This window comes from Lissotriton vulgaris, chromosome 7 (assembly GCF_964263255.1).
Source record: "Lissotriton vulgaris chromosome 7, aLisVul1.2, whole genome shotgun sequence".
Lineage (NCBI taxonomy): Eukaryota > Metazoa > Chordata > Amphibia > Caudata > Salamandridae > Lissotriton > Lissotriton vulgaris.
Genome location: NC_141695.1, coordinates 170815792 through 170834892, shown reverse-complemented (window position 1 = coordinate 170834892; position 19101 = coordinate 170815792). Strand labels below are relative to the sequence as shown.

At 44.6% G+C, this 19101-nt stretch overlaps 1 protein-coding gene across 4 annotated transcripts in view; it reads left to right on the top strand.

The window, feature by feature from the left end:
- The first annotated feature begins 345 nt into the window (after positions 1-345).
- The window catches only part of LOC147701101 (chemerin-like receptor 1), an 85922-nt gene continuing 67166 nt past the window's right edge, over positions 346-19101 (top strand). For 2 of the 4 annotated variants that reach the window (XM_086929881.1, XM_086929883.1), the window contains exons 1-2: positions 1270-1457; positions 17791-17843. The gene's annotated coding sequence lies outside the window, so the exon portion shown is untranslated. Of the gene's footprint in view, positions 470-1269; positions 1458-17790; positions 17844-19101 lie in introns of those variants that run through there. The other 2 variants (XM_086929882.1, XM_086929884.1) reach the window with 2 other exon arrangements.

The following is a 19101-nucleotide window of genomic DNA, read 5'->3' as shown; positions in this document are numbered from 1 at the left end:
AAAATGAAACGACTTGGCTGAAACCAGACCTAAATAGCAGTTCAGAGCTCATATAGGTTGTGCCAGGAGAGAGATTTAGGAATTGGTCATGTTGGTCTCCTCTGTGCATGCTCTACAAAAAGGGGAAACATGTGGGAGTTCTTCGGGCAGCGTGGAAAAACAAAGCACAACAGGAGAAGTGGGCTGTGTCACAATAGAAGAAGTCTTATCATGTCCTTTGACTCAACCACGACCTTCTGATGAGCAGGTCCCATGAGGTGACACATGAACTTGCTTCTGCTTTCAGCCCTGTATCAATGTTATGGGAGAAACTTTAGTCCACTCTCACAGACGCTTTAGCAAAGATGCAGCGAATTATGAAATGAAGCCTCTTCAACGTGAGCGAATGAATGAATGAATTAATTAATGCATTAATGCCTCGAATCGAGTTGCAGTATTCCTGAGGGGGGTACCAGTACAGAATCCCAAGGTAAGAGTCTGCTAAATCTGCATGTTGTTGCTAAAGGACACATTTCTGTGATAAATGTTGGATCGTGTTGACTTGTTCTGCCCAAAAATAGTTACAAAAGGCAACATATGCAGTTGATTTGCACTTGTAAAAAGTCTGAAGGTCACGATGGACTTGACTGAAAGACATACGTGATCCCGAATCCCACAATGACAGAGATCAGTATTAGCCCTAGCTAAGGGCCTGAATATGAAGAGCGCTCCAGGTGTTATGGTATTTATTTTATTTACATGTTCATCTGTATGTATCTATATTTATTTTATGCTAAATAGTACCTGTATTTATATATATTTTTGGGAGTGTTTTATGAAAAAATGACATTAAAACTAGTTTAGGTCCACATTTATGTAACCGATAATTATGAATTCATGCTTGACACCCGATAGGTTTCAATAATAGGAACAACTACACCTAATGAATCAATGTACTAATATTAAAACATGAACATTTTAGTATCAAGGTTGTATATAACTTCTGCTATTTAAGCCTCTTTCCTAAAATTCCTGAAACCAGGATGAATTGTTTCTGGTCCAGGAAGGACCTGGCTTGGCAGTTCGGGCTGGACTGTTCCCACAAGGAATAGGGCCAAGACTGATTTGCATATAGCTGGGTCCTAATTGGGGTGTTGTGGTGAGCAAAAGAAAGATGGATTAAACCCATCTCCTCCTCTAAGCATTGCTGTTCCTTTAAGTGCTTTTTGGTGTGGTTGTGAGAGGAGACATGAGTGTGCTTATCTCCCACATTGTCTTGCACCTCCATCAGACACAGATGCCAGTGCTTTGGCTCCAGCAAAGACAGGAACAGGTTTCCGGAGGATTGAGCAATGCAAAAGTGAGTAATGAACAGGAAGATGGCACAACAACTATACAACGAGCTTGTGCCAAAGTCAGTTAGATAACATCAGCTGCTGCAGGAAACTCATTCTGCACCAAGACGAGAAGCAGGGAAGGTGAGCTTAATTTATTAGCAACATTCTTTTTTTGTAGGGGGGGCTTGAAAGAGTGTAATCTATTCCTAAAACCTATGAAATATAGTTTATTTTATCAACCTTGTCAAATTAAAGGTGCCCAGAAACTTTCAGAATGTTTTTAGAGATAGAAGGGCACAACATGTCTCACCTTAATGTATTACCTGTTTGTTATTAGAGCAAACCAGTCCTAGAAAATGGAATACAACTATCCAGTCCTGAAGTGAAAATGAACACTAAAAAGCACAACCCAGCATTTAAAGGGTGTCAACTAGATCCAGTAATGGACTCAACTACCTGAAGGGCCAGATTTAAAGTTCGGTGGCTAACCCTGATTTGTGGAGGAAGTCCTAAATCTCGAAGATAATCTGCAAGTAGAATGTTCACCACCATATTTATCTTTCAATTGAGGGCCTTTTGATGACGGATTGTTATCCTAGTTTAGCACTCCAAGGTACAGAGAGCTTTCTGATACAGCACAAATTAAAAATCAGGGTCAAGAAGTAAGCTATAAATTAAAGAACCACCCTTAAAACAGCAGTCCCTGTATCTGTAGAGAACAGAGCAGATTGATCTTGAATATATATATATATGCCTACCTTAACTGCGAATGGATAATAAACCTTTGCTGTGAACACTCTGCGAGCCGTGTGGTGGTCCGTATTTTCTGTGGTTTCAGCCTGGGAAGCAGAAATTAGCCTATATATATATATATATATATATATATATATATATATATATATATATATATATATATACGATGCAGTGAGTAGTCTCAATACTGAGGAGTCATTTAGAGCCCGATTCACAAAGAGGGTCCGTAGTCGTGGTGGATTTTCTGCATTGAGAAACTGCAGTGAGGAGACCGCCCCATGACTGTGGATCCTCTGCCACAATTGCAGAGCCTCCGCCATGACTTTGGATCCTCCTCCATGACTGCGGATCCTCCGCCATGACTTTGGATCCTCTGCCATGACTGTGTATGCTCTTTGTGAATTGGGATTTTTGTGTTTGGCAGAATGAAGGTCCCCACTAACATGCTCACATCGGAGAAAACTCCCAGCACGTCTGGTCATTGACCAGCCCGTCGGGTCATTGATTGTCTGTGTTCCAATAGAAAACTTTTGCTTTGGGAGTTTATTAGTGCACAACAAACAAAAATGCCCAGGTGGTCGAATCAGTTATGGCCCTTGTTCAACCAAAGACCAGGGCCTTTCAAAAAGCTGCTGCAGAGGCCACTCTAGTGGAGGTCCAGAGAACCCCACCAGGCTGGCAGCAATCTTTAAAACTGGTGCTGGTGCTCCATCAGGGCCAGCTTTAGAGCTGTTGGCGCCCGGTGCGACAATCATTTTTTTGCACTCCCCCCCATGATCACCTCCTCAGATTCCCTCATGACCACCAGCCAAAAGTGCCCCTCATCTCTCCATAGCTCCTCTCTCATATACATTTCATTTGTTTTAAAGCTCTGGCAAAGGCTGGCTTTACTAATAAGAATGTATATCTACCCAAACAAACCCTTTTCAGCAACATTAGGAATAGCGAATGGAAGACAAGAGGGAACAAATAGAACATCCTAACTTATTTTACGCAGTTTGCATGCAGCTCTAGGGTGACAGTTCGTAGCAGTCGCTGTTCTATATCAGGGTTGTATCTTATGAACCGTGATAACCAAAGGATCTCTGTGACAAAAGTAGTAATCTACTCAGCTATCCACTTAAAATACAGATCTGTGGTCTGCATGTTACGCGTTCTTTGCAGCAGGCATATTAACCCTCTGCGCTATTTTATAGGAAGTCAAAGTTGCCCCTAGGCAAAACTCTGATCTCTCTATCTAGCAGCGACATTAATCACAACAGTTATCGTGACATTTTTATTGCTGCATGAAAACTGAATGCACAAGGAACTCTGCTGAAAGGGTTTTTAAATTGGAAGTTATTGTTAAACACAGCCCTCCCCTCCTCCTGAGGATAGCGCCAGGTGGCGCCGCACTGGTCGCACTCCCCTGAAGCTGGCCCTTTGCTCCACAATAGGTCAGGGGCCTAAGTCCCCACTGACCTGCTCACTGGCAGACTGCCTCCTGACTGTAAGTGACACCCAGTTTTCAAAACTGGAATATGCTGCCATAATTAAAATATTTTAAACATCTGTAAGAAAGTGAATGCAAGCGCATTCCACCTGATCTCAGAAAATCAACCATGGAATGAGTAGCTGATTGAATTCCGCTTTACGAGAAGGCACATCACTCAGGAGAGTAGAGGCTGAATATCACTGAGACCGATTACACATCAATCTTAGGCAGGCCTTTAAGTGGGCCGGGTCTCACCGATGCTGAGCACCTGCAGTTTTTAAAGGGGGGCTCGAAACGGGTCTCTATAGGGCTATGTTTTGTGCCCTAGCATAGGTAGTCCTTTTTTTTTCCGGAATGCAGGTAAAGCAAGCATATTGATGTGCGCATGTTCACACTGCTCTCTTCTCCCTGGTGGAGAAGTGACGGCATGACGGCATGACGTCATGCCAGGTGAGCATCATAGGGGAAGGGAAATCCTTTAAGCCATTAGTCGTGACTTGTTGTAGGTATATTGTTACTTGTTGTATCATATATCTGGATGCAATGACAGAAACAGCAATATACAAGTCGAGCGGCACACTATGCTAAGCACAGATGTTTAGCTTAGGGGGTTTAAGTCACGCCCTTATTTAAATTGGCCACGCCCCTTTGAGAGACCCCCCCCCGTTTTTTCATCCCACTTAAAACCCTGATCTTAGGTGATGTGTGGTTGGCAACCTTCCTTCTACAGCTGTTGTGTGTCAAGGTGTAGGATGTTAGTGGGAAATACAGCATAGGTGAAAAGAATGTGTGGTGTCCTAATGCAGGAGCATTGAAACACAGGCACCAGGTTCTAATACTTGCGATGGAAATGTAATTATCCTTGGGAAACCAGGCAGGTGGAGATTAAGCCATATTCTCACAGTGCAAAGCAGCACTGAAAACTACCCTGTTGTGTTGCATACATTGGAAAAACATAAGGCATCGGAAATTACAAAATATAGTAAACTGATGATGTATTTGGCAAGGCAAGTGCAAATAGGGTGAAGCTCACCCACTCCAAAGCACAAGTGAACACTCTGAAGCTGTGCATGAGCCCCTAATCGAGCCTGCTTCTTTTGTGCACATGACGTCACTTATGTGACAGCCTACAGGTGGCCCGCGGAAGAAGTGTAACGTTTGTAAATGTTACCTATATTATACATGGAAAAATGTCATCTAACTCAACTCTTGGCCAATGTTTGCAGCTGTTTTCATTTGGCTATATGTTTTCATAGGTGGCGCTACTGTGTGTGACTTTAGTAGGTATGGGTTAGTGCTCAAAGATACGGATGTGCGCAGGGCACCTGCCCCGTAACGCACACTTAGCACATTAGCAGACGTTTTCCGCTACTTGGCGCACAATACTCCTTATCAGTGCGCTCGCAACTTGCTTTGGCACAAAAATACTTTTGCACGTTTTGGGCCACGTTCCCATTAGTCCTTCTTTACGTTGCATAGTGTCACTTTGGTTTACACAGGTGCCCACGATAAACTAGATCACCTTGTATCTGAATCTGTAAGTATTTGAAATGTTATAAAGTAAATATATAAAATGTAAAACATAAATATATATATTCACTGAAAAGACCATAGGTTTCAGGGACGTTAAAGTTAGTTGAACATTTCACTCATATGTATCCTGAGAAATGTGTCCATTATAGTTAGTACAGCTAACTATAACTCACGCCCCGCACTGCACTGCTGATGACATCACATATTACATCACTCATGACATGCTCAGTGACATCACATCTTAACGCAGTTGAAGCCATGCAGTCCAAGTACAACTTGAAGCGAAGCATCCATCATCTTTCACCAAATTCAGCTCTCAATACTCGTTAAGACTTCCACTTGCATAGTTTAACACAAAAGAGTCCTGCAAGAGAACATAAAACACAGGGTGAAACAAATATGAAAAAAGTGTTGCTGACAGTTACATTGGCAAATAAGTCATATACAACAAGATCTGTGATATTAAAAATGTTAAGAAAATTGCTTTCAGGGGCACAGTATATTTCAATGTAAAACAGTATTAAATGTGGACAGTAGAGGAGACTCATCCCAGGTGCACCGAAAGTGCTTCATCACTGTTATGTCCCCCGGGGTGTAGAGTGTGATATTTGATAATCATCTTAGATTCTAGGCATCTGAGTTCTAACACTCATATATATACATGCATTCATGGCCACGCCTTCTAAGATTTTCAATATAATTCACTGGAAGTAAGAGTATCTACTGTGCTTGACTCAAAGATCCAGCCCTCAAGGAGCTATGTGCGGACGGTGCAGTGAAGCAGCAATCCACTGTTACAGCGTCAATGCTGGCAGTTGCGAAGGGGAGGAGCCGATCCAGGGCTGGCCAGCTCACTGTCACAACGGGTATGATGGGAGGTGTGAGGTCAGATGGCGTGAAGGATAATAGATTCATACAAAAGGGGGTGGTGATGGACGGAGCATCTGAATCAATCAAACACTCACACCCAGTCAAAAGAATGGTGATGGATTAAAACCATATCAGTTGACTGGGGTTGAGTGTTTGATTTGCTCAAGCGCTCCGTCCATCATCCCCTTATGTATCGGATAATAGATTCATGGCTGCAAATATAACGGGCCGGGACCACTGCTTTTAGAGCAATGATTGAGGAAATATCCCTTCATTCACATCACTGCAGCACTGGACCGTGGTTTGTAAAGAAAGAGTCCTAATCAATCAATTAATCAGGGGCTTTTAGGGAGGGTCTCAAGGTCCTGGGGGGGGGCGGGGGTGCGGCAGACTGCATTGTCCATAACTGCATTCTTTATTTGAAGGCTTGCCACAGAGGTCCTTGGCAATGAGCCGCTAGAACAAGGGTGTACTAACCAAATCTCAGGCCAGAGAAGGTGAGTCGAGGAGTGCATGCAGCCGCATGCCACCCGTGGGTGTGTGAGTATAGAGGCAGACCTAGCGAGTGCTACCCAGACAAAAGGGGGTAATAATTGCAATCCATGGACCTGCTGGCTTTTCCACCTCTCCTGAGAAAGCATCGACCACATGTCTTGGTATCGGTCAGAAGGATTGGGCTTGGGTCCATGGAGAGATGAAGGGCCAGCTTTTGGAGGGCACTGCTCTGCCGCTTAGGGATGCCATTGGGGTGGGCTCTGCTCTTACTGCTCGGCTTTTTAACTAGAATGTGGGGACAGTTAGGAGGACCTGAAGATTCCAAACTTCATCTCAGCATCTACAGACCTTTGAGTCCCATTGACCATTTATTTACCTATGCTTCTTCCTACCTGCACTTCAGCTCCCCTCTGTACAGGCAGTGGTTTGATAGAGATCTACAGATGATCTGTTAATAACCAAGCCTCACCAATATTCGTGAGATTCCGTTGTCATTCACCTAATCTTTGGATCTCTAAAGATGATGCACCAGCATATTTCATCAGAAGTTGACTGTAGTAGCTGCTGGATCCCTGGCACTAAACTATTGCTGCTTATACTTGTAAAGAGTATGCTATGCAGATTTGTAGAGCATGCTATTACCCAGGAGGGTATCCTGGGACTGAGCTGGTGTGAGCCCAGCCAAACCCAGGGCCTAGTGGAGCCACTCAGAAAGCCAGATCTTCCGCTTCTTGTGGAAATCAATAAGTGAGGAGCCTCTCATTTGTAGTGCAATGTTGTTCCATACTTTAGTAGTGCTGTAGCAGAAGATTCGACCGTTGAATCTTGTTTTCCATATGCATGGGATGTGTACATGTAGGAGTTCAAATGAGTGGAGATGTCTGGAAAGTTTGTGAAAGCAGATGCAATTGTTTGGTATGCTGGGCCAGTGTTATGTAGTGCCTTGAAAGTGGGGGCAAGGAGTTTGAATTGTGCTTATTTGCATTTGGTGCACCAGTTGATCGCCTTCAGGTGTACTGAGATGTGAGTGCGGCATGGGAGGTTAAGAGTTATTTTGGACACAGAGTTCTGAATGGTCTGCAGACTTCTGGTGAGTGTTTTGTGGATCCAAGCATAGAGGTGTTTCCATAGTCAGGCTGGCTTGTGATCAGGGCATGAGTAATGGTTTTCCATTTTCTGATTGGGAGCCATTTAAAAATCATCCTCAGCATCTTCAGGATATGGAAGCATAAGGCAGAGATGACATTGACTTAGGTGGTCATGTTGAGTATGCTGTTGACAGTCCCAATGTTCTTGGCGTGAACGGTGGGGCTGGGTGTCAGTCCTAGCGCTGTTGGTCATCACAATGAGTCCCAACGTGAAGTGTTTTCCCAAAGATCACAGCCTTGTAGATCTTCAGCTTTAGACAGTTAGTCTTCATCCAGTGGGTCATGTTATGTTATGTTATGTTATGTTATTTTTATTTGTACCACGCACAGCTGCCCCAGCAAAGGGGCGTCCTGGCGCTTTGAAAAGGTAACCACAACACAGCATTAAGAGCGGGCAGAAAGGGAAGGAGACAGTTCAAAGGAACTAAACAAATAAAAAGGTCTTGATAGCCCGTCTAAACTGAAGGAGCTCATCGATGGCCCGGATTTGTGGAGGAAGAGAATTCCACCAACTTGCCTCCAGGACTCGAAAGGAGCGGCCACCAACTCTGCTCAGCTTAAAACGCGGGACCACTGCTAAGTTCTGGCCTAACGATCTAAGAGTGCGGGAGGGGACATAGGAAACCAGCAGTTTCTCCAAGATTTGTGGGGATGTACCCTTGAGGATTTTAAATGCAAGGCAAAGAACCTTGAATCTAATCCTCTGCTGCACAGGGAGCCAGTGGAGAGAGCGCAGGGTATTGGACACTGAACACCGCCTAGGCAGACCTGTCACCAGTCGGGCCGCAGCGTTTTCAACCCGCTGCAGTCGAGAGAGTTCTGACTGGTTAACCCCCGCCAGTAGGGAGCTGGCATAGTCCAGCCTGGACAGCACTGATGCTTGGACCACCAGTTGTCTTGTGGGTGCATCAAAGAATTTGAGGATGGGTCGAAGTCCTCTGATAATGCCATAGCAAGAAGCCGCCACCTTCTTGGTATGACAGATGAAACGCAGAGAAGGATCAAGCCACACCCCCAGGTTTTTCACACCCAAATCCGAAGGCCACCATTTGTCGCCCCACAAAGCCACCTGTTTACCAACCACCATAATCTCCGTCTTCTTGGTGTTTAATTGGAGACAGTTGGAATTCATCCAGTTAGCCACTTCCCGCAGACCCTCACAGAACCTGGGAGCCTCCAGGCCTGAGTCCCCGCTCAGTGTGACCGCCAGCTGCGTGTCATCTGCGTAAGAGACCACAGTCAGACCATAGTCAGGGCCCACCGCTTGACGACCGCAGCCAACGGTCTCACATACAGATTGAAAAGAGTGGGACTCAGTGAAGTCCCCTGTGGGACTCCCTGGTCTAACGGGTATGATGACGACTTGTCGGGCGGGATCGCCACCTGGAATGACCTATCCGTAAGAAAGGATCGAAACCAGCGCAAGGCAAGGCCAGAGACGCCCACCTCCTCAAGACGCCAAAGCAGGATCCCGTGCGAGACCATGTCGAAGGCGGCACTGAGATCTAATAACAATAGTGCCGCCGTCCGACCTGAATCCAGCACGGAACGCAGATGCTCGACCATCGAGAGAAGGGCCGTCTCTGTGCTGTGTCCAGCACGGAACCCGTTCTGAGTATGTTCAAGAATGTTAAACCTACCAAGATGGTCTGAAAGAGTGGCATTCACATAGGCCTCCGCTATTTTCGTGGCCCAAGGAAGGAGGGAGATAGGGCGGTAGTTTTCAGGCTTAAGGGAATCGAGGGTCGCCTTCAGGAGTGGCGTGACTACTGCCTGCTGCCATCTGACGGGAACCACTCCAGAAGAGAGGGACAGGTTGATCAAGGACAGCACCGGGGTGCGGCAAACCGGCGCCAGGGTCTTAAGTTGGGCCGGTTTCAGCGGGTCTGCAGGAGATCCAGACTTGATTTTGGCGCTGAGAGAATCAAACACCTCCAAAGATATGGGGGGTAGGATAGAAAAACACTCCCCCTCACCTAAGGTGCGACCAGCCTGCTCTAACGTCAGGGAACCCGTTGGGAAAGTGCGATAGATGGCTTGCACTTTTTCATGGAAGAAAGAGGCCAAACCCTCACAGTGTGCGTCCGAGCATATTTCCACTGCAGTTGCTCTCTTCGCCATCAGGTCCTTTAGAACTTTAGTCAAGTCAAGTCAGAAGATTTGTATAGCGCGCTACATACCCAGAGGGTCTCAAGGCGCTTGGAGAAGGGTGGGGAGTTACTTGTCGAATATCCACGTTTTGAGTTGCTTTCTGAATGCTAGGTGGTTCTGAGTAAGGCGAAGGTGAGTGGGAAGTGAGTTCCAAGTTTTAGCTGCTAGATAGGAGAAGGATCTACCTCCCATGGTGGTTTTGTTGATGCGAGGTACAGTGGCAAGGGCTTGGTTGGTGGATCGTAGCTGGCGGGAGGGGGTGTAGAAGGATAGTCGTGTGTTGAGGCATTCGGGTCCGATTTCGTAGAGTGCTTTGTGTGCGTGGGTAAGGAGCCGGAAAGTGATCCTCTTATTGACGGGGAGCCAGTGGCGGTTTTTCAGGTGATCAGAGAAGTGTTCTTTACGCGGGATGTCTAATATGAGCCTGGCTGAGGCGTTCTGGATGCGTTGTAGTTTTTTCTGGAGTTTTGCGGTGGTGCCGGCGTAATGTAAATGTAAATGTATGTGTCTTGTAAAGCGCACTGCTGCCCTGAGGCGTCGTGGCGCTGTAGACCGCTGGGGAACCAGTCCTGGCTGTCCCTGTGAGATGGTCCCTACCAGGGGTATCTCCAAGGTGAAACCAGGCATCCCCGGCGAATGTGGGGGGCCGTTGTAGAGATGAGGCAAGCTAATGCCCAGAGTTGCCGAATGTGATCTCTGGTTAGAGTAGGCACCGAGGCGAGAATTATCAAGTCCGCTGACCCTGGTCCACGAACCTGCCATGTCGGGAATTGAACCCTGGTCCCGGGCCGTTCTCTGCTTCCGGGTCTGCCGCCTCTAACCAGTGAGCCACACCACTCCACATGTGTTCTCTTGGATGTTCACAGTGGCGACAAGAATGGGATGGAGTGCCTCAGCACAAATTCTCAGCCTATTCGGAAACCCGTGGTGAGCTATCCCTACCACATCTGCTTGTTCCAGTGTTGTTAATCAGACATTTTCATACTCGACTGTCTCTTCAAGTTGATTTGCACTCTACTAGTTTTTGAACCATTTCATCGACCGATGTCAAATTTAGGGTAACAGGCTCAAAACAAATGCTACCAGCTACCTGGCTGTCCGAAGAGCCCTAAGCAGAACTAAGCACTAAAGGGTAGATTTACAATAACTGCTGCATCCCTGCATATCAGCAGGGATGCACCAGTTATTTTGCGTCATGGCAGAATCCCCTTGCATCACCATGGATGCAAGAATAGACAGATGTGTGAGGCATCTGATGCCGTAAAAGTGACGCAATGCTGGAGTTGTGTCGCAAGTGCGACGCAACTCCAGCACTGCTCGGGGGCACCCTACACTTGCTGTGCTGAGTCACTCCTTATGCCTTCTACAAGCAGGCGTAAGGTTTTGACGCAGCAGGGACGTAAAAGTGACTCAGTGAAATGTTGTAGATTTCACTGTGCCCCTTTTACGGGGCCTCATTGTGACGGAACGCCCACCCTGCATACATTATACCTAACGCAGGTATAATGTAGCACAAGGCTTTACAACATGACGCATCTCACTAGAAGCGTCACGTTGTAAATATGTCGCATTGTGGCACATTGTTTACACAGCTGCTACGTCACTAAAAAGACGCAACAGCGGCGTAAAAGTGTTGCAAGGGGCTTGTAAATCTGCCCCTTAATATATGACTGTGCTGATTGAGGAGTTCAAACAGCGAGGAGAGCTCTTAGGTGAGGCAGCCGCCTCATTCATATTACACACCAATGGAGTGTTGTGTGCTGCTGTGGGATCCATTGTACATGTACAGGCATGTTGTACCCCGAGGAAGACCCGTGAAGCACGCTTGGTGTTGTGTTTTCATGGAGCCAGACATCAGCATTAATTGAGGGGAGCTAAAACTGTTCAGTTTCTTTGCAGTCTGGTCATGCTGTCCTGCTGGAAGCCTGTCTTCTGGATGTGACATCATCCTCAATTAATATACTACATCGCTTGCTGGAATAGGAAGTAGGAAAATTAAACCTCATATACTTTACTCATCACATGATTGTCAATGCTTTGATTTCGATCGCCCTCTGGTGAAAGGAAGGACAGCAATTCTGTGGGCAAAGGATAGACTAGACTGCTTACACCTTGCTGGGAAAGAATTCAAGCAAATATTTTCCTGTTTGCTCTTTGTCAACTCTATCAACCTCGTTAACGTTGGTTCTGTCATCTTGGTACCCTATGGTGGTGTTTCAAGGTGGTGGATGGGTGAATTTGGAATCTCAATAAGTTGGTGGCAAGCAAAGGTAACCTTTAGGAATAGATAAATAAGAAATGTGAGATATTTTACTATTGTGTTGGAAATTATCATTCTCTATGTTATCACTATGTTACTAGTATATTATTATTTTGTTTGTTTACTTTTATTATTTAGAACGCATGTGTGGTTGTTTCTTAATACCAAGTGCTTGTTGCTATTTATTTTACTTTTATTATAAAGAAGGGGGTATATGGTATTCTTTAAAAGGATTTGGAATTTTATAGAATGCAATGTTATCGGTGGCATTCCTGGCTAGTGATGGTCTGACGAGAAGGTTCCATTCTGGTCAGTTAAGACTGGTCCAGGAAAGCTAATTGTGTGTGGCTGAGGTGCTCTTCAAAAAAGAACCTGAAAAATCTAAGAATAATCTCCTGTGTCCTCTTGGATCTTTTCCCGGAGGAAGGTCAAAACAGACAGCACACTATTATAGGCACAGCATTCTTAAAGACTAATCAAGGTGTCTAATATCATGAGGACTGCGTACTTTCAGCACCTATTTCTGACATATGGAATATGACAGCCAGTACCTTGGATACATGCTTACATGCGTTTTATCGCAAAAGGAGCTTAACCTCTTGCATGCTCATGACGAGCTCAGCTCGTCATGAGCTGCAGTGCTCCTGTGCTCATGACGAGCTGAGCTCGTCATGACCTTTAGAACGCTCGCACGCTGAGCTAATTCCCCTGCTGTGCGAACGTTCTAAAGAAACGGGTGTGGCTGTGACGAGCTCAACTCGTCATGAGCACAGGAGCACTGTACTGCATGACGAGCTGAGCTCGTCATGAGCATGGGGGTGCTGTGCGCGCCCCCCTGCCCCCCAGCACAGCAGGGGAATGTGCGCAGCAGGGAAGGGGTTAATATACCTTTATACGTGCTATTGGAAAGGAACAGTAAATATACATCTATTGGCTATTTGATGCTTGGGCCACGTGCGTTAGATGCGAGCAAGACATCTGGGGCTCCACTCAAGGCAGCATGGTCCCCAGGCACAATTCTTAGTTCCACACTCACGCGGCGCTACCAGTTGGGATCCAGGAGGTTATGTGGGCACTTAAGAGGGAAACCTTCTCAAGGTGTTACAAATAGATGGTGTGAGTTCCTCATCGGAGATCTTTGTGTCCCTTAGACCGTCAAAAGATCAAGGGGGGCAAACCAGCAAGCCCTTGGAGAGCACATTTCAGGATGCCACACAGCAGCAGGTAGTCAGTCCAGGACCGACACAGTTCAGAAAGGGAATTCAGTATCTTTCAATGGCAATAATCCTCCTTGTGTGGATCAGATTCCTCTGGCAGTCTGCACCCCGCAGTTCCAAGTTCGTTGGTCCCTTGTCCCACACGTGTATTTCTCTCTTGGTGAAGCATTGCACCAGTACTTATAGCATGGTTTGCCTTCGAAGTTGTGGGTGCTTCAGAGGGTCTCCCTTTGAACCACAGATGACTCCCCTAAATATGAGTCCTGTCTGCAATTAGGATGAGGAATGCATATCTTAATCTTTAGTTGGGCCCTGATCTGGCTCCCAGAGGCCAAGTGTCAAAACCTCTCCTCCCAATCTATCCAGCCAGGCCCTCAAATGGCAAAGTTATATCACTCCAGATGCCTGTCCAAGGTTTATAGCTGATGCTGGAAAATTAAATTCACAGATGTGCTCCCCATTCCCACCCAGTGAGGGATGGAGTAAAACTAAAAGGCACACAAGGAGTTTTAGAGCCTACATCCCATACCAAGAATTATGCTGCCACTATTGCCAGTCTACTCATAGGCTGTGATAGTGCCATTGCTAGAGAGAGGACCGGCGCACCACCTATAACTGTCCTAACCCCGCCTCAGTGCCACACCACTGGGCAGCATCCACAGTCAACGCACCACCTCTCTGGGAACAGCAATGTTCTTATTTACATTTAGCATTTTACTGCTCAATAAAGTGCATACTGTGAAAAGGGTCACCTCTGTGTATCTGTTTGAGTTCCAGTTAGTGCTGTGTTTGTAATATACGATGTAACATAGCAAGCAACAGCCATTTAATTATCTGCACCATGATGGATATCCATGTTTGCATTCCATATTGTCAAAATCACTGGATTGTAGTCATTATTATACTTTGAATCTTCAGTTCTTTTTATGTTGTATGTAAACTTCTGAGAGTTTTGAGTTATAGTATGTCTCACTGCTGACATCAAACTATTGACTCTTCCTTTTGAAAATATTGGACGTGAGTATGCAAAAGGGCATTCGGTATAAAATGTTCCCTTTGACTTGTATTTTTGTCGACAATATTTTCCACATCGATGACTTTGAAAACGTGCTAATTTCTAATTATAACGGCTGTAAAACCTTTGGTTTTTTGCATATATATATATATATAAATATATTACACATTGGTGCTTGATCTTCGTACATGATTGTACGCTCCAGGTGAGCACACTCATTTTTATCTATGACATCTTCTGTGCCACCTACCAGAAGAAATCACTTCTAGAGACTCAACTACGGTGTGACAGGGGGCTATACCTACCCTCACAAAGAGTAGTGCCCCCTCATCATGAGGTCCATTGTCTTGTAGCCAGTAGATGAGATAACACGCTATGCTCTCAGATAAGTGCCAAATGTTTGGAAGGTGAATAACCTAGGTTAGACAATATAGTTGAAGAGCAGGGGGCGCAGTTTAACGTAGCCATGCAGATGACTTTCATCCCAACCATGTGTTACTTCTTAAGCAGTATGGGCTCTATTACAATCTGGTGGTCTGACCCCCCAATTACGAGTCCAGCAGTTGGACTGCCCTGTTACTGCTGGCTCTGCCAGGGAACCACTGTTCCCTGGTGTAAGAGCAGTGGTCAAAGGCTGCAATTTGCTTGGCGGGACTACCACAGTCCCATTAAGAATATTATGAGTTGTGGTGGCACTGGTGGAGATGATACAAAGGGGGCCCTACAGGGCCCCCAGTGTACAGGGCCCCCAGTGCTTCAACTGCATGTGCATGCATAACATGTGCCTCCCTGTGTGCATGCACATAGGTTCCTGCACGGCATGGACTGTCATACCATGTAATACAGCCCCATTGCGGTGCCTTTTTCAATTGCCCTGCCGCCTTTAAAAGAGGCACTACCATGGGACCACCACGCCCCCTGACTGCCAGGCTACTCAAAACTCATATTCTGTCAGGTGGGTGGCGCGCCCGTTGGCGAAATGGTTGCGCAGCAGTGCACGACCAAAAACGTATCATAGGCCCCTATATTTTGTCATGTCAAGTGGCACACACTCTTGGTCTCACCTATGGAGGGCATGAACTGACTCTGTACATGTTGTGTCCCCTTAAGTGTTCCTCTTTGATTAATCACATCACAAGAAGGTGCCTCTTCCTCTGTCCCCTGACTGTAAGTGTACCTTGCTTCTTTAGAAAATGTTAGGGGGTCACTAGGTGAACCAGAGCTACATTAAAATCAATTCTGTCCTGGAACTCAATAAACCCCAGTAGCTGTCCCTCACTGAGTACCTTTCTCTTTTCAACAATTTCTGATGATGTACTAAGGGCTGGGAATGCTTGCTTACTCTTGCATCCAGGATCCGCACAGGATAGTAGACATGTCAGTGCCTAGCAATAGATGGATTGCAAGTAAATACCTGTGCACTGGTGACAGGAAGAAAGCAATCCTCATTTAAAAAAATGAAATGAAACCGTTGATGTGTTGAATTTTTAATATTAGATGAATTAATTTCTATCATACACATGCTCACTGACATTTATTTTCTACCAAAAGGAACAGGTTCGTATTGATAAATGAAATGCAAGGGTATGTGATTTCTGGAGGTTCTAACTGGCATCTGGGGCAGTCGTTGGTCCCTAGTACCCAAGGATTAATTTCTAGCAAACTTGACATGTGTGCCTAATTATTGATTATTGGAACTCACTACTTGTCCATGCACCCTCAAAAGAAGTGTTCCCATGTTGTTGCTCTCCAGACCACAGAGCCCACCTCTGGGTTGCAAAACATTACATTATGGGTTCGCAGTGCACACCCAGTGCCCAGACTTAGGGCCAGATGTAGGAGCCGAAACACCGGTCGGTAACGGCCGATTTCGGCCATTACCGACCGGTATTTAGTAATTGGCATGTAGGGGCCCTATTTGACCAATTCGGTAAATTTACCGAATCGGTAAATTTACCGAATCGGTAAAATACCGAATCGGTAAAATACTGAATCAGTATTTTTACCGATTCGGTAACTTCCTGATGTAGGTGGGACTCTTCTGAGTCCCAAAGGCCTTACAGATTCGGTATTATACAACCCAATCCAATTGGGTGGTAAAATACCTAATCCAGGTGTGCATGCACATGTGTGCATGCACACCTATACCATGTGACAGACAGACATGCCCTTAGGAGATGTCTGTGTGCCACATGGCACACATGCCAGTATTTGGGGTGCTAGAGGGTGTCAAAGTGACACCCCCTGCACCCTTGCTGGAATCAGTATTTACCAAATCGGAAAATACCGATTCGGTAATGTCCATTGATTCCTATGGGCTTCAATGCCCATAGGAATCAATGGGCATTACCAAATCGGTATTTACTGATTCGGTAAATACCGATTTTTACAGAACCGGTCATTCAATTACCGATTTTACCTACATCTCCCCCCTTCTATTTTACCGATTCATAAAAACCGAATCGGTAAAATTCGGTATTTATGAATCGGTAAAATAGAATTACCTACATCTGGCCTTTAGTCCCTTTGGATCCATGCATGGACATTCCTGCCCCAGCACATAGACCTTGACAGCGGAAAAGGACTAAAACCCAGTGTGGGCTTCAAGGTGGTTCCAACCTTTGGGTCTGTAGCTCATTAGTGGTTGTTTGAGGTCAAACTTTCTGAACAATCTAGGTCCTCTGATGTATACTGGCAACTGGGAGAAGCACTGTTTTATTATTATGGTCAACCAGAACCACATATTCCTATACTGCACAGCCTATATTTATTAGGTAGGAATGCTAATGTGTGAGTCATCCCTCCTTACAGGCCCCTGAAGGCTTGTTCCTTCGGATCACCTCATTATGAAAAAGTCCATACTTCTAAAATCGCCTCCATCCAACCAGCATGCATGTTAATCAATATAAGATCTACTGAAGCGTATGAAAAGAAACAAACATTTATCCCGGATCCAAGCTCGATATTCTGTTTACTATGGAGTCTTTGATGGAGAAGGCATCATGTCCTGACTTGATGACTATAGTAGCTACTGGTTGTAAAGTCTTCCATATAGACCTCCTCAAAAGGGGTGATTGATTTGCAAACATATTTGAGGAGAACCTACCTTTTTCCCAACTGGATGTACACCTGATGTTGCAGAATGGCTCAGTTTTGAAATATCCATATTAACAATACTTCTGCCATAGTAGACCGCCTCCCACGCCGTGATGTTGCCGCCCCTCTCAGTAGGTCCTCTGTTGCTTCTTTCATAATCCAGACACTCGCTTTGTGCTTCAGGTGATCAACTAAAATGGAAGGCCAAATAGTCTTTCATTTCTGAGGCAATTGATCACTCTTGTGTTTATTTAGTTCTACAATAGATGCACTTCTGCCCAGTATTCCAGTCTGATCTATTGACTACTAGTATTCACAAAGAAGGACTTGCAGATGTTACTGTGTAGTGTTTTGCCACCTTTACTGTTTCTAAATTATAAGGTTGTACTATAAAAGGTCACCAACAGGGGGCGTTCTGCCTGATTATGCTGTTTCATTTCTTTTTCCTATCTATACATTTAGGTGAAACTAGATTTTCAGGAAAGTGCAAAGATTTACACTCACAGTAATTTACGGTAAGAAACTCATCTGAGTTAGAGTTGTTTTTATTTGTGCAATTTCGAGTATCAAATGTGTGAATTATTAATTTAATTTGAATAATAGACGTAACTGATGAAATAATGATGTTGAATTTAAAATGAATTTCTAGACATGTTTAGAAGTATGATTCATAACATAATTTAGTTATGCCCCATTTTTCATGAAGACACCATTTTATTAAAATCGATGCAGTTTCTGGTGTTTTGATTATCCTTCTCATTCCCACTCCCAATCAATGTCCCCCCTGCAAGCCTTCTCTGCCTACAGTTTCCACAAAGCACAGTGCAGTGTGACATAATTATTATCTGCTTCTTTGGAGAGCAAGTTTTGTAAATTAATCTTGCTGATACCTGTTTGCTGGCACATTAATGTATTGGTCTTTGATAGAGAATGTTTCAAATTACATTTTGCATTTCTGGATTTCTGTTGCTGTGGAAGAAAGATTCTTAATCATTCTTAAAAGTGGATTGGTATCATAGGTTCGTCTAAAATGTAGTGTTGATAATCATGCAATGCTGAATATGCACTTTCCCTCATTATGTATGCAAAATTGTGTAAAACACTTGTTGGTTTTATGTGGATGGGCGTGACTCTTATTTTTCGTCACAGAAATGAGTCAAGTTTTCCTCACGGAGCTATGTGCGTTTGAGAAATTATTTTTTTCTCATCGAACTATGTTTTCATGGTATAGATGTTAATTTTACTCACAACCCCGTAGATTTCCCTTTTTAGAAATGCTGTGTGTGTATTTTATTTGAACCTGATATTTTTGTTTTTTGACTTTGAATGTCTGTATCGGTAACTTCATGGCAATAATGTACTTTATTGATATTACCTTTTCTAAAATGGTTGTAATAAAACTCCTTAATTTCCCATTAATCTGGAACTCAGTTTTCGATTGGACCAGTCACCATTTTTGATTTTATTCTGCTCTTTGTTGGGCCCAATGCTGTGGAAGGAGTTGTCTCTTACGGCTAGATCAAGGGTGCTGGAGCTGAGTCACCAGTTTTTTTTTTTTTCAGTTCAGTAAGACTTTATTGAAATTTTAAGAACGATTAAGCACATAAATACATACAAAAAAGTGAAGAAGGATTAAAGTTTTGAATGATCAAGATACTGGGGTTTAGAACATTTTTTTTTTTCGGATGCCCACATCTGCGCACACGTACATAATCCCATTACTCTTCTGTTATGCCTCTCAGCTACCTATATCCAGACAAGCTAGAATCCCAG